Source organism: Frieseomelitta varia, unplaced genomic scaffold, assembly GCF_011392965.1.
Source record: "Frieseomelitta varia isolate USP_RPSP 00005682 unplaced genomic scaffold, Fvar_1.2 scaffold_140, whole genome shotgun sequence".
NCBI classification, from domain to species: Eukaryota; Metazoa; Arthropoda; class Insecta; order Hymenoptera; family Apidae; genus Frieseomelitta; species Frieseomelitta varia.
Window position 1 is genome coordinate 344,945 of NW_025109084.1, and position 26,853 is coordinate 371,797.

General features: G+C 43.0%; 1 protein-coding gene across 3 annotated transcripts in view; it reads right to left on the bottom strand.

The window, feature by feature from the left end:
• The window catches only part of LOC122532395 (semaphorin-2A), a 592,180-nt gene that overhangs the window by 202,184 nt on the left and 363,143 nt on the right, over positions 1-26,853 (bottom strand). The gene's annotated exons all lie outside the window — the stretch shown is intronic.

Below are 26,853 nucleotides of genomic sequence, written 5' to 3' on the forward strand. Positions count from 1 at the left end.
TTTGAACGTCGCTGAAAACCCTCTCTGCAAAAATTCTTCCTCGCAGATATTGGATTTGAATCGTTTTATTTTCACGTGGACGCGACTAACAAGAGTTTATCGAAATAAATCAACTGTTATATCATCGAGTTACCATTCGCTCGTCTCGCCTCGTATTTTATTCCGCAGTTACTCACTCGCGTTCGATCCATAATGAATAAACTTCGTGGAACGCAACGTTGAGATTAAAACGGTCCCGTTCGCGCGCCATCGAGCGAAGAATCCCCTTCTCGAGTGAAAAAAAAAAAAAAAAAAAAGAAAATCCTTGTAAAAACGTCGAACGCTACGTCGGACTACTCTCCTCCGTAACGAAGGTAATCTCGATACGCGGCGCGACGTAATTGACTGCAATTGCCCCCGTGTTTCGCAGCGAAACGAGTACTTATGACACGGGTGTGTGCGATCGCAGTGGTAAACGCGGACAGCAAGCCCGACACAGCACAGTACAGCAGGCGCTGTACGCGTCTACTAGAAAGAAGAAAAAAAACGAAATCGCCCGTTGTCGACGAATTGGCCACGTATTCGAGAAGAAATCGTTAATTGTACGCCCCGTTTCGATTCGGATCGCCCGATCGTACTTCACGGCCGGTCCAATTTACATACACTCTCCTTGTTAACGGGCTGCAAAATGAAACGAAGCGACGGGGGTGTTTTCCTCTCGAGCGGACAATGAAACAACGTCCGAAGCTTCCCGAAGAGAAACGAGCCCTCTGCACAGAATATTCACCTCCACCCTCACCTCCGCCCTCCCCCTGGTCGAAAATCCCGATGCTTCGCTTCGACTGTGTAAATTATTTAAACTCGTCACAACTCTGTGTGTACGTACAGTGCAGCACCACCTCTTTTTCTTTCGTCGTTTTTGTTTACGCGGCCCAGTTCTCGCACAAAACGGGCGCGAAAGCCGTCAAACGAAGCCAAAGAGGCTTTTCCGCTTCGTTAAATAGACGTTCGAACGGTTAAGATCGACGCGCGCGGCGTTCTCGATCCCGTGAACGTGAGAACCGAGTCGGGAGTACGAACTCGCGACGAGAACGACGAAATTACTCGCACCCTGCTTATAATACGCCGAGCTTAATACGTTCCGGTATCGGTAACGACACAGGAAGGATCGCACGGCGTTCTGCATAATTAGATAATAAAATTGAAAACTGCGCGCGTCGAGCGCCAAGCGATGAATACGTAACGGTGTAACGCTCGCGCCACCAAATTTCCCACCGATAAAAGCCGAGCCGCGAAGCGTCGACTTTCAAAGGCAAATTGGGCTTTGTGCGCCCGGTGAATCGCTGCACCGAGAGCCAGCAAAAACAACGCGTTCTTGCGCTCTAACGAGATTTCATCGCCGCCGCGTTTTCATCGCTGTTTCACCCGCGCGATTTTTTTCTTTTTTTTTTCTTTTTTTTTTTTTGAAACGTCCACCGCCGGGGCTCGTTCTCCGCCTTTCTTGACGCGATCGTTTCCGAATTTTCAATCTCCATCGCGTTTCGACACCAGCGGATCTCGATCGTTCGGCACAGGCGTCAATAGGTATTATAAATAACTGGGATGGTGTAAATGTTACTTTGGAAGCGATGAAAAATTAAGTACGCCTACGAAAAGTAATAAAAAATAGTAAAATAGTAAGACAGAAAGTAAAATAATAAGATAGTAAAAAATAGTAAAATAGAAAGTAAATGATATATATCCTCAACTCCTTGAGCCGTTTGTTTTATTTTGAGAATGTGCTTAATGATGTGCTTAATTATTTCTAGAGGATAACGAGGATACTCGACAAAAACACAGTAAATGCACTTGTTGTAATTTGAGTTAAATTATAACGAAATGATAAATTCTTTTGGTGTTTCTTTGAAAAATATTTAATTTTATTGGCGTGACACGGCTAGCAAGCAAAACAAATAATGAATTTATTCTCAATCATCTCTATCCAGTGATATCATACCGACGAGTTCAAAAAGAAAGCGACGAATTACTGTATACGATTTGGTCACTCGTTATGGTCCGCGAACCAGCTGTCAGCGCAAGGGGTTAATTTTCAACACCTTTTCAACAGCAGAGAGTAATATATGAATGTTAAAGAGTAATTGCCAATTAAAAATGGTGTGATTTTTAAACATAGAGACACAGTCAGATAAAAACACACTGACTTTAACACTTGATCAGGCAAGATTCAACCATCAGACATTAGCTAAGATCCATTCGTCAAATTTCGGTTAGTCAAACATAGTACCTTAATCATTCAGACCTTCGGTTAGTCAAACATAGTACCTTAATCATTCCAAGTTTTCTGAATCTAGTAGAAGCCATTGGTGCCAGGCTTATTGTGCAATCCAAACCAGAGTTGGTCATTTCACGCAACAGTGAATGGTACTTCCGGTCGTGAGTGTCTTCAACACTCGTCTAGAATCGTTTCTCATCGAGCAGGAAATTTTCGATCGCTTTGCATTTGACCGAGTCGAATGTCAAAGAATCTGAAGAGAGAGAGAGAGAGAGAGAGAGACAGAGAGCAGTTTGCCAGCTGATAACCAACGGAACGGCGGAATGGAAACGTATTCAAACTAAAAGGAACGAAAGGGAAGGAAGAGGGGAAGAATCAGGAAGAAAGGAAAACGCAAATCCGACGATTTGTAGCGCGGCTAGTTCGGCAAAAGGGTACACGTTAACGGTCTACAATCCCCCGGTGTTTATCGACACCGGACAGCAGGCAGGCAACGCGTAAGCGTCGTATAAAATGGAACACTATCAATTCGGGTATCAAGCGGCGCGATCGCCGATGGCAGTGCAAATATTTAATTACACGGCGTGTGCAGCCGCATCGTCGGCCGACGCCTCCGCCAGGCCTGTTGCAAATAACCGGTCATTCATTCTCGTCCGTTGCCCGCGTTGGCCCGCGCCGCGAGTACTCCGGCCGAGTACTCGCCTGAAATCGTGTATCGAATATGCGAGTTTGTTCTCTCTCTCTCTCTCTTTCACGTGCTGGTCGTCGTATAGATTCTGTAAAGTTTCGAATCTTGCGTGCGTGCTCGCTCAGCCGGAACAATTTCTATGCTACTGAACGTGGCGAATCTTGTACGTAGCGTCTACCGGTGTTGAAGAAAGTGATAATTAAATTCGATCTAGCGAGTGGTTATGAGATTTTCATGGTTTCAGATCAATCGCGACGAAAGTTTAATCGGTTAAATTAATGGGCTTCGAATCTCTTTTTTTTCAAAGTTATTTTCATAGTACACGATGTACTATAGTCTATAGTTCAACAGAACATTAATCCATTTTCGTTTGTTTTTTTTTTTTTTTTTTTTTTAATTGAAGTAATTTCAAAAATATAATATGACACGTGGAATATAAAATGTATCACGTGCTCAGTATCAAGTACAATAAAGAACTCGTGATTGAATAACAACACTGTAAGAAACTCACAATTGAGAGACATCATAAGCAAACGTCATAATAAACGATCTGCAACGCAGAGAACATTTCAGACGAATGGTCAACGCATAGAAGTCGGAAGATTCGCAAACCTCGAAACCGACAACTGTTGGTTCAATAAACTTCTAACAGACAATTGTCCACTCCGCTCGTCTCAATACAGGTAAATTTGGCTCGATTCGGCATGATACAGAAGACCACGAGCTCCATCGAATCCTATACAAATGACCCGAGAAGTACCCGTCAGATACACATAAGCTTGGATTCCGTCGGTTTGACAAAGACAACATCTCTGGTCTATGCAGCGTGATACAGAGACCGACCGCGGTTCTATTGGACTCGGTGCAGACGGCCTCCGGAACAATTCGCCCCGATACAGACAATTCCATATCCATTCGACCCAACAAAAATGGTATCACGTGCATAGAATGCGCGATACACAGACAGCTTCCGAATTTCAAGCTCGATGGTCTCGAGCTCATCGCTCTCGATATACATACATACATATATATATATATAGGCTCGTACCTAGCTTGCCGCGTTGAAAGTTCATTAGAATTCTTCCAGATCCTGGACACTCGGTACGTGTCTCTCAGCCTTGGATATTAAATTCTCAACACTTCGAAATTCATCGAAGTTCAGCGGGTAATTATTACGCTTGGACTTCTGGAATTTCGGAACGTTCCAATTACTCTCTCATTGTTCCTTGTAATTTTCAACTCTCTCTCTCTCTCTCTCTCTCTCTCTCTCTCTCTCTGAGATCTGACTGAAACTTTCGAAACGTGCCGGAGATAATTGTAACTTTGATCTTCGTATTCCATGAATGATCTAATGGATCCTCGAAACCATCATTGTCTGAAAGTTTGGAATAAAATTTTGCCTAGGAATAATATCTATCGTAGCGCGTATGCAGGGATATTGATCGAAAATTCCTCCACGTCACGCGATTTCAAGTGCAGCGTGTTAAAAACAACGTTGCCAGGAAATAAGTTAATCGAGGGAAACACCGTTGCACCGAAGACCATACGAATGATAACTGACAATTCCAAAAGTACTAATCGAACCGGAGCTTGCGTCGAGAGGCGAAATTTCGAGGCATTATTGTTCCTGTCGGGCGGAGTGATCGACACGATGTTCTGTACGGTACGGTATAAAGTGGTTTCAAAGCTGTGATATTTTAAGTGGAATGATAAATGGTTTGGAACGTACGAACGTACACAATAGCCGTTGGATTTGATAGCGAATCAGACTGAGATTCGAAAAGCTTTTAACACTAAATCAGATAAACTTTCTCGCCGAGCAGACGCGCAAGATAAAACAGTGAAATCGAAATAACAAAAATCGCGTCGCACTTCAGACACTAACGCCGCCGCGTTTTGATTCCCACTGCAAGAAATTTCTAGCATGTTTGAAACAGAAATGAAAAAGAGAAGGAAGAAAGGAAAAATTTCACCAATTTTTCCAATGGTCCATCGCGAAAGCTCGCGGTGACAAGCAACCGAAGCCCACTACCTACGTTTCTTGAATAGTATGAATATTTATATTTATTGCGCGATGCTTTTGCTGAATCGCTATAAATATTCAGGCGTAGAACCTATCGAATTCGAAAAAACCACCTAAATGTCGAACGGGACAGGTTGTCTTAATTAACAATCAATACCGTACCCCACAGCTTCTTCTATCTCGTCAAGACGCTATCAAACGCCATATATTTCAATACAAAAAAATTTAAAATTCAATGCAATACTTCAAGATTTTTTCACATTTGAAACAAGAGTCGAAGGAAGTTTGAGAAACTTTTAAATAGGTTCCATATTTGTAGCGTGGAATTTCTTCGAAAAATGTTCTTACGTTATAAATGGTCCAACGAGGATAGATAAATGTTTCTAGAAACAAAAGTTTCAGACGGAATAGAACCTGTGAAATATAAATTGAACATTTCCCTGCCTCAGAATAATTTGTTCACCGAGATTAAAAAAATTCTCGACATTCGTAGCGAATATTGACACTGAATACTATGCAATGAACAATATTCCAATATGAAACTGGATTTTTAATTAAACGTCCCAAGGAACCTGTTCCCGTGGAACTTTGATCACACAAATTCTAAAATATAAAATATATAAAATACTTTTGAGTAAGTATTTGTACCGCTAAATATTTACTCAAAAGTATTTCTAACGCTTCTTAAAAATTTCGCAGAGACAGATATTTTTTATATCTAAATGTATTAGCACGAACGGAACTTTTTTAAGAAATAAAAAGAACTTGTCAATTTCGATTTCTGATTTGAAAACTTAAAAATTTGACAACTCGAATTCAAAGTTCACTTTCCAATTCAAAGTTCGAAATTTCGGGTCCAACGAGACATCAAATTTCTACAAAGATTTTTCCCAAACTACGTTCGTCGCAAAACACTTCTCCTTTTAGATCCTTCGTTGAGAGTTTCACTTTCGCTACGAATTTTCTAAGCGATCTAACAGAGAGAGAAATAGAGAAGGAGAGAGTGGAAAAGAAGGAGCGAGACAAGCACAAAGCAGCCGAACACGGCTGTATCCAGTATCCAGACGATAATATCTCGCGAGGGCAACATTTGCGCGAGATTATGACGAATTGTCGGAATTTCATCGTTGGCCCGCTCGACGAACGATAACTAATAGGTTGTTGCCCGCGCGCGCGGCCGAATGGAATTGAAATTAATGATTTAATAATGCCGGCCGATGTAATTATTTATATGAATGCACTTTGATGGAGTGCTTGTCAGCCGGAGCTGAATAATTCGCGATTGAAATGTGGTCGGGCAGCACGGTCGCATAAATTGTCGCGGAATCAACAATATATTCATCGGACCCGGTGCAGCTGCACTGTTTGCGCAATAACGTCAATATGTGCTCGCCAGTGAGAACCTTGTGTGTACAGGATTGAGCGAAACAAAAAAAAAAGAGAGAGAGAGAGAGAGAGAGAGACAGAGAGAAAAGAAAAAAAAGAAGAAGAAAACAACGAAAGGAGCAAAAACCAGGGAGGGGGAGAGAGGTTAGAGGGGGCGAGAGAGCGGGGGTTGAAACGCAACAACGAGAGTACACACCGAAGATTGGTATAAAGTTTTATTTACTACATAAACCGGTGAAATAAGAATATCCAGTGAACGCTCTCTTTCTGAACATTGAAATGTTTGGAACGTCGTTGCAGAAAAATCCTTGTACGTGTCTTTCTCTGCTTTTCCTCTCCTTCTCTCTCTTTTCAGTGGAGCATCGTTTGCTTCGTTTTCGCACAAAGCTGTTTGTTGTAACGGCTGACAAAAAGAGAGAGAGAGAGAGAGAATGAACAGCTAATGCTGTGTACATTGGGGATATGTACGAGTGATAGGTGGAAGTGTGCGAAACGTCAATTATGGATTGTCGAATTGTTTCGAATGGCAAATGATTCGATTAATCGCGAAAGCGATGACCAAGCCTACGTGATGCCCATCAGCAGTTCGAGAGGCAGAAATATACGTAAAATCGGAAATCGGTGGATCGACCAATTAACTCGTATCGTTGAATCCCGTCTCTTTAACACCGTCATCTCGATTTCAGGCAGGCACGAGATCTAGATTTCGTCAAATTTGAAAAATGTTGGAATTTGTTCGCACGAATCTCGTTCTTTGCATCCCGAATGTGTTTACCATTTACACAACTGATTTATGCGAAACGTGTTTCTATATTTTTTTTTTTTTTTTTTCCCCAACCCCGACGCGAAAAAGAAATATATCACCTGTTCCTTTCACAACTGACTGTTGACATTTTTATCGTAATTCCGTCGCGATATACACCTGCACGCAACCAAGTCGCGCCATTGATTTAATTAACATTGTTGCAGCCAATAAATTCAGCTCGGGTCGAGAGCGATCGCTCTCGGTTGACCGGCTCCCGTGTATAAAATCTTCGTCGAATTTGCAAGCAGTCAGCGCATCGTTGCGAACAACGTTGGAGGACAGCGTTGCCTTAATTAATGGAATTAATGACCGTAACGTTGCCGGCGCGTATGCACGACCGACGTAGACTAATCTACCGCTCGGTCTATGGGTCCGTTGATCTACTGCGAGAGTAACCCAAGGCATATCTGTAAGACGGACAATGAATAGACGAGGAGCCTCGATTCGCTAGTTGCTGAGAGTTTACGTAACTAAGCAGAGTCGAAGCAATTCGATCACCGTTAAGTACCGTGGATCCCGGCAACTGACGTAATAGTCACCGTGAACGTTGTTACGTTCGACGTTGTTAGGATCGACGAGTTGCGAGTCTCACCGACGGCTGATCAACGATACATTCCTTCCGACTGCTTTACTCGTGTCTTCCTACTGCCTCTTCCTACTGTCAGTTTCGTTCGCGGATTCGATCGAAAGCACGAAGATAAAGTGCGATTTGAGAGAATCTTTTAAAAATAATAGCCTAAACGACAGGTCGGCAAACTTTTTCTTTTTTTTTTTTTTTTTTGGAAATGCGACGTCTGTATCGCTACTGCGATCATTATTCACAACTTCTCGACTCGACAATCGGTTATTGCGTTACAGCGTGTAATTTGATTTATTTTTAATTTTTTCATGTCAAAAACAATATTAACTCTTACATTAGTCCGAACGAAAACATGACGGCGGGCCGTATGTTTGCCGACCCCTGGTTTAGCCTAAACTATGTACGAGTAATTGCACAACTTACTCAAACTGTGTATGAGTAATTTGTCCATTTTTTTTTTTTTTGTTTTTTTTTTTCTTTCTTATACAAATGAAAGACAGTGCAAAGCTTCATTTGTTTCGAGCTATGAAACTATCTCCGTTGTAAATAAACGACTTAGTGCAGACACTCGCTCGATACAAGCTTCATAAAGCGTAAAGTATATTTTACCGTCCTCTTCAGAACTTTCGTCCAATTGGAAACCCTGTCCCGAGGCAATAGCTCCGAGACACCATCGACGAAAAGCCGGTGCAATAAAAATACCCAATAACTTTCGAGCGTTTCATAGCAATCGTTGCGTGCCAACCGAGCGAAGAAAGGAACGTCGCGGGATGGCGGGATCGCGTGTCGGAATCAGGACGCGCCGGAATTCTCTCTAGCGGGTATCGGGCAGAGATTCGTGAAATGGGTGAACGAAAAATGGCAACGACTCGTCGGTGGAACGAAATATACATACTTGTTGACTACGGCAGAAGGTTGACCAACCGACAGGACGAGCCGGTAGTTCCGCAGTAACCTGGATTTGCGAAAAGATTGCACGGTCCAGCGAGCCGGAAAGAACAAACGGTGTTCGGTGAACTGTGCTTCATCCGCGAGTACCTAACTCTAACCCCCGGCTTCTCCCGTGGCGCTGTCGTCCTACTCTCTCACTCTCTCTCTCTCTCTCTCTCTCTCTCCCTCTCTTTCCGCGTCCTCGCCCCTTACAGTCGAGTCTATAACCCGCTTTCGTTCGATACGATTTCCCATTCTGCTGATTTTTACTACTGTCGTTGCCTTTGCCAAACCCTCTTCTCTCTCTCTTTCTTTCTCTATGAAAATTCGGTTTCTCCACGAAAGGCCCGCGTCTGTGGAAACGCGCATCTGGCACGCGAACCACCGGCGCACACTGTAAGCGCACGCTGTCGACGTTCGAGACCGATTTGACGCGGAGAGAAGCAGCTGCCACAGAGAGACAGACAGAGAGGCAGGCAACTCACGAGGGGATCCCTCTGATAGCGTCGATACAATTATCGCACCGGTGCATCGACACCGTACACACTTCGACGTCTCGACGAATACGCGCTAATGACGCAATGATGATGCAAATCTCGGGAGATGCGCGCGCTAAAGGCTATTGGAATCGGGTTCGTTAACGCGTCGATACGCGCGTTCACGCTTAACACGCCTTGATAATAGCTCTGCCGGAAATTACGTTGTAAGGTTAAGGTGCCAGCCTGTTATTATCACCGCGCGAATGAATTCCTTAGCATTAATTCCGTTGCAAGGGGCCTATTTTTGTTATCCTCCGGACGTGTTCCGGATTACGCGAAATTTGAACTTTAGTCAACGTGAAAAGATAACGTCTCACCTAGTAGCCAGACACCTGCACACTACGATGCGCGTAACAGTATCGTCGCAAGGTTTTCCCCTTGTCGATCGCCGCGCCGATTTGTGGTGCAGACTTGCGGAAACACAGAGGAGAAAGGGTGCACGTATCCGTGCGGTGGTAATCGTGGCGTGGCGGACGAATATCCCCGAAGGAGTCCTTCGTCAGGACTTTCCTCTTTCGCGGTGAACCAGAGGAGTCTCTGCACGATTCCCAGATCGCATTTCAGAGGGATTTCGAGGCAGGCTAAGCGTAATCGATCGCCGTGAGAATTCACGTTCTGTTGACCCCGGTGAATCTATGGAATCTAAAGCTAGAGAAACGCTCGGCGGCATCGATGGCCATCCCCCTCGATATCCTCACGCGAAAAAGTTAAAAGCCATCCTGATCTATACCGTGTGTAGCGGACAGGGAGATAAAGCTGCGATTAAACCGGCTACTCGGAGTTTTAGCCGTGTTAAATGGAATCGGTTTGACTTTGTTTCGAATGAGGTGCAAGGCGCTGCGACACAGGCTGTGTTTCAGTATCGGAAGCACGAGCGAGAACGAGGTGATTCTACGTGAAAAAATAAGTCGAAAACGTGGAATAAAATTTTTTTTTTTGGCAAGGTGTGCTTCGTTCTCGAGAGAAGCGAGTTTGAAAATTTATCGAGCGTAACTGGACATGACAGAAAGGAATAATTAACAGGGCAGTCGTACGTGCAAAGGAAAGTCAAAAATACGGGAATGAAATTTCGTGAACGTTTCGTTAAAAATTGTCACAGTACACGTGTACTTGGTAAATCTTCAAATTCGATTTTCTCGAAAACGAAGTATCTTTCGGAAAAAAAAAATTCTATCCTACGCTTTCGACTTATCTTTAGGCGTGGAATAACCTCCCATTAATTATTCTTTTCTGCCAAGTCTGAATTAACTAAACTCAACAGTACTTGATAAATCTTTAAATTTGATTTTCTCACAAATGGACACTTGTACTTTTATTCTTTCCCCGGTTGTACTACCAATACTGAGACACCCTGTATAAAGACGTACATATATCGACGGTATATATATATATATATATATATATATATATATTCTATATATACGTCTAGTGTTAGCTAAATTTTATTTCTAAATATCAATAAATGTTCTGATAGTTCTATAATATATATTAACAGACAATAATAGACAGTATTATAATATTTACATCCTTCGAATCTACTCTTCTGGTATTCCAAGATTTCCTGAATACGAAGAATGAAAAACGAAGAAAAGGGATTTCATTTCCGCGCAAACGATAATTCTGATAATGAGTGTGAACTTCGCGCGGAAAAAAGAAAAAAAAAAAAAAAAAAGAAACGACCAGCCAACAGTTTGGCAATCGTGTTTCTTTATCGCGAGGAAAATTCACCGCGAGGCTTATTAAAAACACCTTAGAGGCTCGGGCGGCTCGATAAACAAGATTTCAATTCAAGTTAAAAAGCAATTTCAGTTCGGGCCCGACCATGTATTATCGATAATTCCATCAGAAGTGCACCTCGTGCATAAATTCGCTTCTGACTATCATCCCCGCGATCAGCCGAGCGATTATCTTTCATTTGATCCCCGTTAAGTTCCTCCGCGACTCGCCGCGATTCTATTCACGTAACCAGGTCCTGCTGGTGGCAAACCTGTAATTCGCTCGTAATTCGTAACAATTCCCGAAACGCTCGCGGTTTACGGAAAAGAGGGGAAGGAGAGAATGAAAAGAAAAAAAAAAGGAACTTTCCGTGCCTCTACAAATTTGCAAAGTACGCAATCGAAGTGTAGCACGGCACGCGAGCACCGCCGCTTCCGGTCGATGCTATCGAGAGAAGTGTTACAGCGAGCCGAGACGCGAGTGATTTCCTTATCCAATCTTGTTGCTCGACGAACGCCATGCGAGACCACGTTGTTGAAGAGAGGGAAGAAGGGAGAGCCAGCGCGGAGATGGCGAGTTTCTTTGTTGAAAGTTGCGAAGGAAAGAATCGAAACGAGTTGCGTGGCGAACCAGGCACTTCTGTCTGCGCGAATCGCAAAGGATAACTGAATCGGTAGCGTTTCCAACGTACGTATGCCTTGTTGGCACGATAATTCTTCTTCCCTGTTACTGACTGTTATCGATGTCCATAGTCCTTGTCACTGTTGTGACTTGATATTAGGTTTTATTTTATGAAACACATATATTTGGCTTTTTTTAAGGTTTTTATGGCTTATAGCTAGAGCAATCACTTTCCTCTGAGATCTATACGATACAACTTCTTTCAACTGTTTTCCCAAAACCCTCCTCCCAATGCTGTCCACACACATACACACACACATACACGCACGAGGCAAGCAGCTCAACACTAATACCACAGATGTCGCGTATCCATCCACATGTCTACACACTATACATGATTTATAGTTATTCCTAACAATCGCGAATTTTCCTCGCGACTTTTGTCGTCATGATGATCAACAGCGACAGCGACTTTTCTCTTGCGTGCGTAATTACAATTCGTCGGGCTAATCGGTGAGTGACAGAGAAGTGTGAAAACTATCGCCAACGCGATAACCAGACGAGTGAAAGTAGGTTTCGCAACGTATCGACGTATTTGGTAATACGGAAAGTTATCTTTTTATTAGTATATGCAGAGTGGGTTACCACATATTACCATCTAGATTTACGTCATTATTATTACGCGCAGCGAAAAATGTTTCAGATGATGTTGAATAGTTTCGAGAGGGGCACATTTTGATGATTCTAGTTTTCATTAACGTTTCTTTAAATGGAATCATATATATTTTATTGCATCAGTTGATGCACCTTGATGTTCTGTACAAAAATTTATGAACTTATTTATGTTAAAAAAAATTAGTTTAGGAGATATTTTAATTTCAATGTTGTTAGGAAATAATCGACTACAATGGCCAATATGAGAGATCGTATCATCACTGAGTGTAATAAAATAACACTAAATACATTACAAAATGTGAGTGAATTATTAATCTATCGATTCAGAAAATGTGATGTAAATGGTTGTTACATTGAACCTTTTCTGCAAATAAAATTATTACAACATTAACAAAGAGGTCATGATTTCCTAACAACATTAAAATAAAAATATCTCCTAAACTAATGATTTTTTTAACACAAATAGGTTAATACTTTTTTGTAAAGAATATCAAGGTGCATCAACTGATGCAATAAATATATATATATATATATATATATATATATATATATATATACATATATATAATTATATATAAATAAAAATATATATAATTCCATTTAAAGAAACATCCCTCTCAAATCACCATTCAACTTTATCTGAAACATTTACCGCCACGCGTAATAATAATGACGTAAATCTAGATGATGGCAATATGTGGTGACCCACCCTGTATATACGGAAAGATAATCGATGATAGCATCTAAGGAAATGCGTGTGCTGCTCGAATTTTCAACTCACGATCATACCGCGATAATACCGAAATATACCGAGAAAGGTATAGCTCCAACAAACAGTCGAAGAATCGTTTTTTCTCTGACGAAATATCGCGAGCACATCTCTGCTAGAAGAAAAGCTACGAATTCTCGTTTTATTGCTTACCCGCGAAAATGCTTGGATAAGAAAAAATAAAAGAAAAAAACAACACAGCGTGTACGCGAGGGATGTAAACGATCCATACGCGTAGGTACATTCTACTGGAAACTCTTTGGCTGATACAATCGTAACAGCATCCGCTGTTTATGAACGGCCGAAAGAGAAAATGAGAGGCCAACGAAAGAGAAATTTCTAGGAAATACGATCGAACGCGTAAAAACAAAAAGTCCCTAGGAAATAAAAATCAGCTCGCGGAAAGCGTATCCGGCGTGCACGAATTTCCCCCCTGCAAACAGGAGTGGCCAATGGCGCGGAAAAGGTAACGCAATCGAAATACGCTGCAAACAGCGCGAGGGAGAGACGGAAGGCCGAGCAAGGGAGCGCGAAATAGAGAGGGAGAGAGAGGCGATCGACGTGGCCGCGCGTAGCGAATACAAAATTCGCGCATACGTTATATACGCACGAGTGGATATATTTATCGCGCTACCGATCGTATGCTCGGCAAGCTTTTCGAGATTTTTCGAAAATCCGACAGCATCTAGCCGCCACTCGCCTCCGATACCGGCGAATTGTTCAAACGCCCAGGGCCAATCTCGATAAATGCTGTTCGAAACGATTCTCGACCTATCGACGGGGTTGTATGGTCAATCCTCTTCGCTCCTGTGCGCCAGGCCAACAAAAAAAAAAAAGGAAAAAAAGAAAAAAAAAAGAAAAAAAGAAAAAAAAGGAAGAGCCAGCTCCGGGACAAACAGTCGAATTTTGGCACGATTCGACCTACTATCCGCGATCATCCACGGAGAACATCGGCCCCACGTCGGTTTACGCTCGTTCGCGAGCTGTGTGTTTGCTCCGGATCCCAACCCAACCCAACCAGCCTGATCGTTCAAGAACTGCAACCACCGTGGTGTTTCGAAATCGAATGTTAACGAAAGAGAGAAGCTTTCGTATGCTCGAGGTACTTGGATTCTGACGATGTCTGACGATGACACGTGTTGAGCGTTGTTCGAGCTGTGTTCTCCAAAGAGCGTTCGCCGATTCGTTAATCTCTCTTGTTCGCGAATTTATAATTTTACAAGCCTCGTCTACGGATCTTAATTTCAACTTCAGGGAAGCATGCGGCAACGTGTTGATAAGCATTCCCACGTAACCCAGTTGCATTCTAATTATACCCGTCTCCGCGATGAGCACACGTTGCGCCGCGTTGAAATCGTCGAAATGAGGGAAATTCTCGCGCGATCATTCGTCGCGAGAGAAAAGAAACAAAAAGAAAAGAGAGGCCATAGGTGCGGAATTATATACGTACAGAGGGCCGGAAACCAATTGCACGTTCGCCTCTTTAGAAAAAATTAAGAAGAGGAGAAAGAATGTAGTTTAATCACGTCGTTTGACCTGAATTTAAAAAGATTCCACCAGACGCTACCACGTAACGAACACGCGCCTTTCAAGCATCTCGACCTCGAGCAGCACCTTCTCTGAGAAAAAAGAAAAAAGAAAAGAGAGAGAGAGAGAGAGAGAGAGAGAAGCAGTTCTCCGCGAAAATGCGACCGCATCACGGAGAACGAATCTCCGGGTCGAAAGGATTTTTCCAGTTGATCTCGATTTAACCGTTCAGAGCCGGCTCGAACGCACAATCGAGCGGAGCCGGCCTGGCATTATCATCGCTCGGCGAATTACCAGGCATTATTTTTGGAGCCGCGAAGATTCTTCGGTCCGACTTTTCACGGTCCTCCCGGTTGACGAAGAGAGGCGAGGACCGTTTCCTGGCGCTGCTCCAAAATGTTTGCTCCCCTGCGCCTCCTCTCCACGCAGAGAGAGAGAGAGAAAGAAAAAAAAGGAAAAAATTAAAAGAAGAAAGAAAAGAAAAGAAGAGGAAGACCGACTCTCTCTGAAAATCAAGAGACTCCGAGATTCATTCTCGGCTGTGTTCGCGCGAGCACTGGAATTCACTTCTTTTGAAAAGTTGCAAAGAAAAATTCCGCCCTGAGCGATGTATCGCTCGAACGAAGGCGAATAAAGAGACGAAGAGAAAGAGAGAGAAAGAGAGAGATGGCGGAGGTAGGGGGAGGGGAGAAAAGGATTGCAGCTCGATTCAGAGCCACGATACGGTTCCACTCTAATCAGGATTTATTCGCAAATGAGGGCAAACACAATACGACGACCGTGCTAGGAGAGCTCTCGTTTTTTCTTTTTTCTTTTTCCTTTTTTTTTTTTTCTCTACTCGAGCGCGCATTACCGCGAATGAAAAAGGGTCTCCGCGTTAATTAAGTGAATGGCTCGTATTAGACAAATCTGGAGGAAGTCTCTCGATTCTTTCCGCAGATTGCAATTTAATTTCGTGGCGATTCATTCGATTTTCCTTCTTCCTTCCTAGCGTACAATCGCCTGATGATCTCAACATGCAGAAACGTCGTAAATCGGATTTCTGGTTGGACATCAATGTCGTAGTCTTTCGCGGAAATGCGTGTTATTTTTTCTGAATTAAAAGTTAATGTCTCATTTCGAACGCTACCCACCATTAAGGCACAAGATTTCATCACAAAAGGCATCAAAACGTAATACGATAAATCACACTAGCTTCTATTTATATACCTCACGAAGAATCATTTAAATCTCTAAAAACACAATGTTTTCTATAATATTATATAAAAGTCCCAGCGAAAATTACAAGTTGGTCATTTCAACCACTTTGGTATTAAACGGCTATATTTATTTTCCAATGGAGCATTTCGTTTCGTCAAATTTGGCAGTTCATTTTCGTAGTATCGAATTGGTGTGGCCATACAATACGAAATTTAATACACTTAGATTTGATTAAATAGCACGTAAACTCTGTAATAAATACAACGTAACCACTGTGTATGTACATTCGTCCCGAAATGAAACAATATATTTCAAACAAACAGTAGGTTTGATCTTTGGATGTACACGTACGTGTTAAAAAATATAAAAAAAAAAAAATACATCACAATGGAAGGAACTATTAATTTCGATAGTGTTAACCTTTAACGTAGCCTTCTAACCAGCGCGCTCGTCCCTTAATCCCATCACTTAAAACCATTTTACTCGTGAAATCGATTCGAAAACACCGCTTCCCTCCGGCCCGGAGAATTTTCCATTAAAAACGCTGAATCGCCAAGCCGAGATAGAACTCCGAGGCAGCAGCCGTCCAGCCACAGCCTCTCGATGCCGGTGTAATTTTGCTTCGGATCGTCCGGCAAATTCGTACAAAGGTCAATTACAAAGGGGCAGCATCGATCGGTGCCAGTCCCTTCGAGACGCAAAACGAACCAAAAGAAAAAGACCCACCTCGGACCCTTTGGGTGTCAAAGAACAACGTAGCCGGGGAGGGGGCTCGTTAAACACAGAGGCCGGTTAAGGAAAATTTTTGTCCGAGAATATCGGCCGAGAAGGTTCTGAAACATTACCAATGTTACGACGAAAGTAGAGGCAAATTGGAGGCCGTGGATAAAGACTGGGAGATATCGAGGCTGTCCCGACAATGTTCGCTCACGCTCGCCAGCTCTCTCGCGTGTAACGCGTATCCACCATTATGATATCTAACACTGGCTACCACCGGTCGACCAGTGATCTCGTCAACGATATCTCGTTTCTCTCTGTTGCATGGAACTCGAATGCCTATGGAGAGCGACGTCGTGACGTAGCGACGTGGGAAGGTGTCGATAACGCTGAAGAAGAATGAGAGAAAGAGAGAGAGAGAGAGAGCATCGTATCGTCGGTTGTACGATAGGGGAGTAAAGCCTGTATACGAGGGTACGGTCTGTCTATCAATAAACGTCCAGGACATTTTTGGAAGGTATTCGACGTCTTCATCGACTCCGACTGAAAAACTCCCTGGGATCGCTGTTGTGTTGCTCCGGTGACATCGGTACATTAGAAGTAACCAACGGTGAGAAATTGATCGATGTACGAATGAGGTATTCTTTTCCCTTTGGAGTATTGTTCTTTTACAATTTTGAATTGCAACATTTTGTACATACATATATATTAAATACACAAATATTTTGTAAATATAAATAGTAATATTAAAATATATTTACAAATATTTTGTAAATATAGATAATAATATTAAAATATATTTACAAATATTTTGTAAATATAGATAATAATATTAAAATATATTTATAAATATTTTGTAAATGTAAATAATAATATTAAAATATTTACAAATATTTTGTAAATATAAATAGTAGTATACAAATATTTTGTAATATAAATAATCTATAAATGTAGTTATTTCCGAAACTACTCGTCATTTAAAAAATGTCTCTAGTGCATTTTTTTCTGCTTTAAGCGGACAGTAATTTGTTTTACTTGGTACTCTGTCTCTAGATAGACAAACGAAATACACAATTGTATTTAAAAATTAAAATGGGACATGCTGTATAAAGGTATATAACATATATAACGATATTAATATTTCATTCAGGGTGTATCCACGTTTGCCGATCGATTCTCGAACCGTCCGATAGGAAAACGAAAACGTCCCTCGAACGTCGACTGCGAAAATACGAATTCAAAGGGGTAGCTGCGCGTCGATCGAAGGGACTAGCGACAATCTCCCATTGAAATCGCTCGAACGGTACTTCATCGCGGAGGAATCTCTTTCTTGCGAAGAAAATCATTTAATAGAGAGATCGCGAGAGGGACGGGGGTGTGAAAAAGGAAAAGAAAGAGAAAGAAAAAAGAAAACAATCGGACAGAAGCACGCTCGACTGAAAGAGAAAACTTGCGTCGCCGAAGAAGCGAGACTCGCCTTTCTTTCACGATGGTAAATCACGACGCCGCTTTTCATCGCGTTTCCGACTCGCGTAAAGCACTAACAGCAGAATAGTTAAGATTCGAGGCTGTCCGATGGCAAGAATTCATAAATCCTTGTTGTCCTCGCTGCGCATTCGCGTTCGAGTTTGCCGTTTCTTCGTTCCTTCAAGGCAAAAACCTGGATGTCCTCCCTCTTCTTCGGTCTGCGAAACTGGGCAGAAAGAAACGAACACTGGCAGCAAGTTGCTCTCTCTCTCTCTCTCTCTCTCTCTCTTTCTGTGCGAGAGAGGGAAAAACGAGAAAGTCCACGAGACAGGACAGGAGAAGAGAGGATATAGCAACGAAAGAGAGAACGCCAGCCAGGCTTTTTATACGTAAACGCTCGCTCCTGTTATTACGTCGCGGACGTCTCCGTCCAACTTTGTTCCGCCGCAATATACAATTATACAATAATTTGAAAGCAAAGGCCGTAGGGCTCGGTGTGCCCGGCGTATTTCATTCTTGCCACTCGTAAAACGCATCGCTCTTTCTCTCTCTCTCTCTCTCTCTCTCTCTCTCTCCTTCTCGTCCCTCTTCGAGTATCCTCTCCTCTTCCGCTCGAGCAATCTACTCGCCTTCCGCCGCGAATTTCAGTCGCGAGGAACGAACATCGTAGAAAAACCTGCGGGGCAACTCGGCTCGACGAAGAAAGTTCGTTAGAAAAGAAACGCTCGACGTGTTTTCGTCACAGTTGACCGACATTGGGGGTTTGCGCAATGTTTTCGCGCCATTTTCCTGCGCTCCTTAACGGCGGTAATTAGAGATATCGTTTCCAATTCGCGCCTCCCCGATCCTCACACGCCGCTTACCCACGAGAAACAAGCTTCACGATCCGGACGACGGTTGCGTTTCGAATTATAGTTTCATTCACGTCGAGGAGGAGCAACTGCGCACGTAGAAGAGCAGATAAATGGGAGAGCGAACTGTAAACACGGGATCAACGTGCCGTATTTACCGTTCCTAGGAAAACTATCGATCCCTTTTCCTAGCACGCGGTCCCTTTCAACGCGAGGGGGTTCGTATCGACGTCGTATTCTCTGCTGCGAATGGAACTCCTCGTCGACCAACTCAATCCACTCTCTCTCTCTCTCTCTCTCTCTCTCTCTCTATGTCATAGAAACGCAGATTAAGTATCTTCGATAAGAGGACACGGAGGGTAAAATCCGAATAATGTACAAGTGTCCTCTCCACTGTCAATATACGAGTTTTGAAAGCTCGGCGGTGTCACATTTTACACATCTCTTCCGGCGAAGTTACTTTAGACCTGAGCCACAAATTTCGCAAAGGTGGATTCAATTATCCAGAGGTTAATCGAGTCATTGCTCAAAACGGGAGAGAAAGATTGATTTAGCTTTAGTTCTTGAAATATTTGAAATTAACGTAGAGACTAGTTTTACTAAGGCACTTTAATTCTCAACAGTTTAGCACAGAAAACGATGATGGCAACGCTGAGACAATATACGAACACGAAGGAGAAACAAACGAAGAACGGCAAGTATCTTAGAAACGAAGTTGCCTTTGTACAAATTAATAGATGTCGTGATTAGTATTCACATTTCAACATTAATCCACAGTCATATTTCTTTTAAAAGGTGAAATAACACGAAGAAAGGAAAGAGGAAGAAATAGGTCGGACAAGATCGAGCTATTCTAAAATCTTTAATCGACGAACTTTGTACCTGCGCGAGTTTATCACCGACGCAGAGAGGATTGGCGAACTTGTGGACACAATCTTCGATGCATGCCTCAACAAAGAGTAAAACTCACTTATGCGACAATTTCCACTGACGATAGGCCACGGCACGAGTCACCAACTTCCCCTCCAGCTCGAAAATTTCCAACTTTATAGGCTGTACGAGTTTCTAAACTACACATTGGCGAGCAAGTCGACCGCTAAACAATACGCTTACTGAACGATCGATCGATCGATCGATAGAGAGACAGCGAGAGAGAGAAAGAGAGAGGAGAAACGTGTGTCGAGTGGCCTTCGTGCAAAAGGAAAGAAAATAGACAGGAAAGGATAGTGGAAGGTAAGGAGTATGAACGAAGGTTCGCGTACAAGGGATCGTTAACTGGCGTGTAATCGTTAGCTTTGAACCGGGTCGAGAAGCCGGGGTGAGTTAAAAAAGAGATTGCAGCCGGCGGTGGTGGTCTCCTTGGTAGCTCACGGGCCTGCACAAAGCTTCGAGACACACGATCGCCGCCCCGGCTATCCGCAGTGTATCGATGCGCCTCTGAAGGAAAAAAGATACAATAAAGCGAGTCCACCGACCGCGACAATGGGGAGGAACGATCGAAAAGGGTGAGAAGCACGGCCGCAGAGTCGATTGTGTGTCCGTTCGTGCCGTTTCAGAACAGAGAACACGTGAGCGAGAAGCTGGAAAACCGTTGGGAATGTTGGGCCACGCCGAGAATTCTATTCTGTTCGTTTAACGTGCAGTTTGGAAATAACTTTGGACACGTTTTAATACTTTCTCGTAGAATGTCGTGTGCGAGATGTACGTAACACAGAGGAGGATAAAGCTTCGTGTTGTACTCGATTCTGTACAGCAGCTATTTCAATATCAGATATAACGTAAGCTAAATATAATGTCCATTACCCTTTCGATCACGATAACTAAACTGTGGATTTTTAGAAAAATTGCTCAACGTGCACGAGAAAGTATGCAAAAAGTGTTCTCCATGATATTCGGTAACGTGAAGTAATTTCCTATTTTCCAGGTTCTATTTTTTTTTTTTTTTTTTTTCAATCACGCGCAAATATGAATTTCCATATAAAAATCCGCAGTCTGACTGCTGGCTAAATTTTGTTACAGAAATAGTCGTTGATAAAATCACCGTTATGAAAACGTTACAGTATCAATCGTTGATAAAAAAAAAAAAAAAAAAAACTCGAGCCTCGAACAATCTCACTCGTAATTTCACTTCTTTTTACGTTTCTATCGAGATTATCATAATTAGCGCTCGTTGTCTCGGGTATTATTAATTCCATTCCACGATACAAATACCATGGACCGACACTGGAATAGTTACATCGTGTTTCAAGAGGTGTTGAATCGATAGTCGGATAAAACAATTCTACCCTTTGTCTGTCGCGCGCGGCACGTGGTCCAGTCATTAATCGGCACGTTACTGGAACACGTCGCGGTAATCTGTGTATTTTCTTGCTCGGAGCCACATGCCAGGCCAACAGAAACCTCGAACGTTAGGGGTGTCACGCGTCCCAAACTACGCCTACCCTGCAGGGACGATAATTGGCGGGGTTTGATCAGAAAAACGAAGCGCCGCATCAGCCCTTCTTTGACGCGGACATATGGTTTCGGGTTTAGGAACAATAGCCCGTACGGCAATTAACGTTATTAAGGGTTACAAACACGCGCACACACATGCTGTGTGATGCACAGCGATCGCTTTGTCTCCTTTTTTTTTTTTCTTTTTTTTCCGCTACTCCTCGGATTGATAATGATTAAACGCGTCGGCATTTCAGACCGCTGCCCGGTATTTCAATTAACGTCCCGCTTTACGCGTGTGCGGTGAAGTAGCTTCATAGTAGGGAAGATAAACTCGTTTCGAATGCTATTAACAGATACATGACTCACTGTAAAGATCTATTTTTTTTAGAACGTAGAAATGTTTCTTCGTCTTTATTAAAAAAAAAAATTTATTAAAAAAAAGTGTTTTGTGAAGAGTTTGAAAAATTATCGAATTGGCGAAGTACAATTACCACACATGAAGCGTAACTGAGATTGTTATTAAATCGCATAACGAATCTCGAATCTTGCCATCCGTTCCTTTTCGACGCGATAAAAGAAGGACGAGTGGGAGATTTTTGACAAGAAGAAAACAGAAAGGAAAGGGGATTCGCCGTGATTCGAGATTCGTCAAAAGCGCGGAGCCAACGCACGGTTGGAAGTAGAGAGGATAACGTCGATAAATCTTAAAAACCTCTAATGTCGTTGGCAAGAGGTCGGGCGAAATGTACATCAACCTCCTATTCCCTTTCCCCATCGTCCAGAACCTTTTTCCCGCGACTACAAAGGAAAATCTCCAGCTGAAATATCGTGGCGCGCGCACGCCGACGCGGTGGCTGACGTAAATCCAAACGGTTTACCTTCGCCGGTGCAATGGCATCTATCGATACACGCCACTTCTCGCGAACAAGCCGCGAGAATCAAGAGCTATGTACTCTGCCTCTTCTCTTCGAAATCTGAACAAATTGACGCGAACGCTTATTGAACTCGACATTGTTGCGATCGCTCGATACGAACAACGAAAATATGTTTACCAGCGGTAAACCAGAGACTTACTGTGGCAAGCATCGTTCGCAACCGAGCGAACTAATCTCCTGTTGTTCCTTGAAATTTACGTAATTTTTCTTCTTTTTTTCTTTTTCTTTTCTCAAGATTTTTTCCAAGCGTCTTTTAGGCTTTGCAACGACGAAAGCTAGAAAGACGGGAGAGAGCGAATTTTCGAAGCAAGAAGTCGAAGGTACTAACAGGGTCCTGTTATCGGCTGTGATTTCGAGCCATTAGGTCGCACTCGCAACGCGTTTATCGAGAAATGGATGTCTCTATTGGTCGCGCATTAATCTTCTCAGTCGGTTGGACACTTTCCTCCGACGCACTTTTTACGAGCCTCGATTGAATTTTACCATTCTGACTCTCCCGCCTGACTGTCGAACTCACGACAGGGTAATATTTCTGTAATTTATATAAATTCGTTCGAGCGTAGTGTGCAGAAACATATCGAGAAACATGATTTCAGCGACATAAACATAACGATAAAATAAATTTTTCTATCGTTAAAAAGCAATTTAGTCCGACCAAGTGTGTCTGGATCCACTAAATCGCAAGACGTTGACAAATTTTTTTCTCCACAATGCTACGCAAGCAGAAGACGAAATTTTCAACGTTAAAAACAAGCAATATTTCTTCGTGCCTCCCGCAAAACATACGGATCGAAATATTCTTGATAGTTCAACAACGATCGTAAAGAATAGCTGCGAACAAGCACAGCGACATCGCGAACAGGGCCTCGACTCTCGAACTCATTTGGAACTCATAAATAATCCCGCAACGCGGTTTCGCGACACTCGCCTGAGATCAAAGCGCGTTTCTCGAGTAACGCGCGTAACGCGAAACACGTGCTAGCAGGGTGAACGTGGTAGCGGTCGGGTGAATTGCTCGTTATTTTCTCGATCGAAGAGACGCCGGTTAAAAATACGCCGGCGCACGCCACGTTCCCGAAAATTGATTCTAACTTTTAATTTCGTGGCGAACGATCCCCCTCTGGTGACGCGGATTTCTACGAATTCCCTGTAAATTCTCCCGCCCGTCGAGCCGAAACTGAAATTTTGTAGCGCGCTATGGGATTCAAAATTGTTCGAATGTCGTTCACCTCCTCGGTTCGAAAACTTCGCGTAGAAATCTTTGAATTTTGGGAATTTTGTAAAATTCTTTTGTCAGAAAGACTTGCACGACGCTTGATACATATCGTGTCCAATTGCTGGACTATGATAGCTTAGATATAAGTACGACGTCCCTTCAGAAGGGTCAGTCGAGTGCAAATGATTAAAATCCAAATTAGACACTATTAACTTTTTGCGCTGGAATAACGTGCCACGCACGTCGAGAATATCTGACCCAATATTCTCTCAGTTTTAAGTATATTGAAATACAACCCAGGCAAAACAAATAATAAATTTATTACTCCTCAGTAATTTCTATCCAGTGATGTACCGACGAATTCAAAAGAAGAAGACGAATTATTGTATACGAGTATTTGGTCATTCGTTATGGTCCGCAATCAGTTGCCAGCGCAAATGGTCAACCTCTCGCTACGCGCGTCGAAAATTCTTTGTTTCGAAATTGCAATATTTTCTCAGTTTTAAATATATTTCAGTATAACCCGGACAAGGCAAATAATAAATTTATTACTTTTCAATAATTTCTATCCAGTTATATATATCATACCGACGAATTGAAAAAGAAAGCGACGAATTATTGCATACGGTTTGGTCACTCGTTATGGTCCGCGATCCAGTTACTAGCGCAAGAGGTTGAGCAACGAGGTCACACTCTCATCCAATTAAACACGTTCGTTCCGACTTTAAAAATATTATCAATGAAAGCAGTACCCGTCGATCGCTCTTCAAAGGAAATCCTTCTTCCACCGTTCGACCCTTCAACCCTTTAACCAAACCTTGGTCGATTCGTTCAACGTCTAACAGAAACGTAATTCTCTCGATTTGATAAGTCAGACGACGATGGTCAATCGAGGAATCGGCAAGTTTCTTAATTCGGTTTATCGGACGGTTAGAGCGGCGTTGAACGAACAAACGAACGAACGAACGATCTGAAAATTGGTATGCGTTCGCAGAGTCGGGTCTGAACGATAAGTCAAACAGAGGGCCGCGCCTCTATCGAGCAGAAACGTCGATATAACCGGCGCGACGTGGCGTAGAGTCCCGTTCGCCGGATGATCGAGCAACGTAATTAAGAATTAATTGGAGTTCTTCGATATGCGATTATCCCGGTCTTCTTAATAACCGTCATACACGTCCCGTCATTGGACGCGCCTCTGGGCTCAGCAAGTTTCTCGTTGATCGGTTTTCAAGAACTTCCAAGAACTTCTCAATTATTCACGGCGATCGCGCGATCGCGCAGCCGAGAGAGAATACGCGGCGTGAGAATACGCGAGTTTCGCGTGTGTAACGCGGACAGCATCGGAAATTAGACGAAAATAGCAGCCCGTTTAATTAAATTAGAGCGAGAAGTATTCCGACGTAGCTGCAATCGCGCGATCGTGTTCGTGCAGTTTTGATGGCCGAGGTATAAAAATTGATTTGGTAGTAAGATTAAACGCAACGGTGTTTATATTGCAAGTGCAATTATATTACCACAATTAGACATTAAATTTGTCGAGTGTGTCGGATTTACGCGATATTTATTCGTATGCTAGATATTATTATATACCTTTGCAATATCTGTTTCCACTGACATCAAATTTATGTTTCGCTGTAACGTGCGTCGATTATTCTCACAATTAGTTCAACGTGCCCTGATGAATTCATCAGAACATTACAAATAATACGGTAAATAAAAAAAAAGTTCTATAAAATTGAGACTTGATGATAATTCCACCGATCCGTGTACAAGTTGCATCAAAAGTAGAGAAACATAAATTTGATCTCCGAATGTGGGACGGGAAGGCAACGGTAGGACTTTCTCGCGAAGATAATTCCGTTGGAGTGGCGCTCGACTTTGGTTGAACGAAAGGGCTGCCAATAAATAAACCGGGGCTCCGATAAATTAGCCAGCGCCGGCGAATTGGCTTTCCCCGAAGCGAAGTCGAAGCGGAAAGCTTCGACGAGGACGAGAGAATTCCGCCCGTAACACACGCCCTTCTCACTTTCGCGCCCTACGACGGCCCGATTGCACGCAATATTTATAGCACGCGCGTAATCGAGCGTTCTCGCACTAAACCGCCGGCCCCGGTGGCCTTATATTGCCCGTTCGCTGATTTGTGACAGCCACGATTCTTCCGGGCAATCCGCTCGAATCACGCCGCAATATTGCACCGGGCGAACTCTTAAATCAGAGAAACTTCCCGGATATTTCAACTGTTGCTAATCATCTCGAGCGAACCATGCCCCGTACGAACATTCCTAAACAGAGGGGAGACTTTTTCATCGGCTCCGACTTTTCGTCGCATATTTTACGCACGAGCATTTCTTCCTTTGACAGATATAGCGCGCGTCGGTCTAACGAATGTTCATTTTCCACGTTAATCGATAGAAACGAAGCGAGTGAGAAATGCATAAATTTTTAGCAGAGAGTGAAAAGATAAAAGAAAAATTCCTCATTTTCTTTCTCCGTCGTCCTGTATCGTTTCTTTTTTTTTTTTTTTTCTTTCGTTTTTCCTTTTTACTTTTCTTCTCAAAGCGATAAACAGTAAATTAAAATTCAGAGTATTATCACTCCCCTATTGAACATCCAGACTCCAAGTTTCCCGGCACATAAATTTTAAAATAAGAGGAGTTCTGTAAGAAGTTGAGGCAACGATTAAATATTTATCGCTTACCGGCACACTTTCGAAAACTGTTTATTTATACTGAGTTCCTCCGTTAGCCAAGTTCTTTTACTTTGCTCGTTGCTCCTGTTTCTCGTCACACGGTAGCAAGAAGCCGGAGCAAGGGCGTCATTAAGGCTGCACCCCGTTCGGATTTGCCCGATAAAGTTTTTAGGCGGCGGAGCTTAACGAGCCTCCAAGACACGATTCTAAATAGAGGAAATCTATTTCGACCGGCTTTGCCGCACGATTAATTGAACGGCGCAGCCTCCGTCAGTCCGGCATTCTGTTTGTGGCGTACCTAATGGCAACTCCACGCAGTACAGATGACCCAGTGTCTTCCCCTTGGGCTGATTCATTTGCAGCTCGAAAACCTCTCCCGCACTCCTCTCTGTTTCTTCCGCACGGCGGAGCCACCCCACCTAAATCCTTGTTGAACGGCAACCCGTTTGAAGTGCAAATTATCAATATCATCGCGAGCGGGAAATACGTTTGAAGTGTAAATGATCGATATCAACAGCAGCGACGCAAGAGGTAATGCAACCAACGAACGGTACGAGGCTGATTACGTTCGTACGAAAATCAGACGTTCCTTCCGTTGAGCTTTTGCATCGTTGAACTGTCGAAAAAAATGCACGAAAACCACGGTCTCCTATCGAAACGAGGAAATTACCCCAATCCCGTGAAAAAACGCTATTAATTCCGCGGCAACGCCAAAGTTCAATTAACCAGAGGAGTCGCCAGCAAAATGGAAAGGGGCAGAGGGAAGAAATTAGAAAAAAGTAGCGCGGCGCAATTTTCCTGAGCACCGGCTGGAAAGGAAAAGCACAATTTC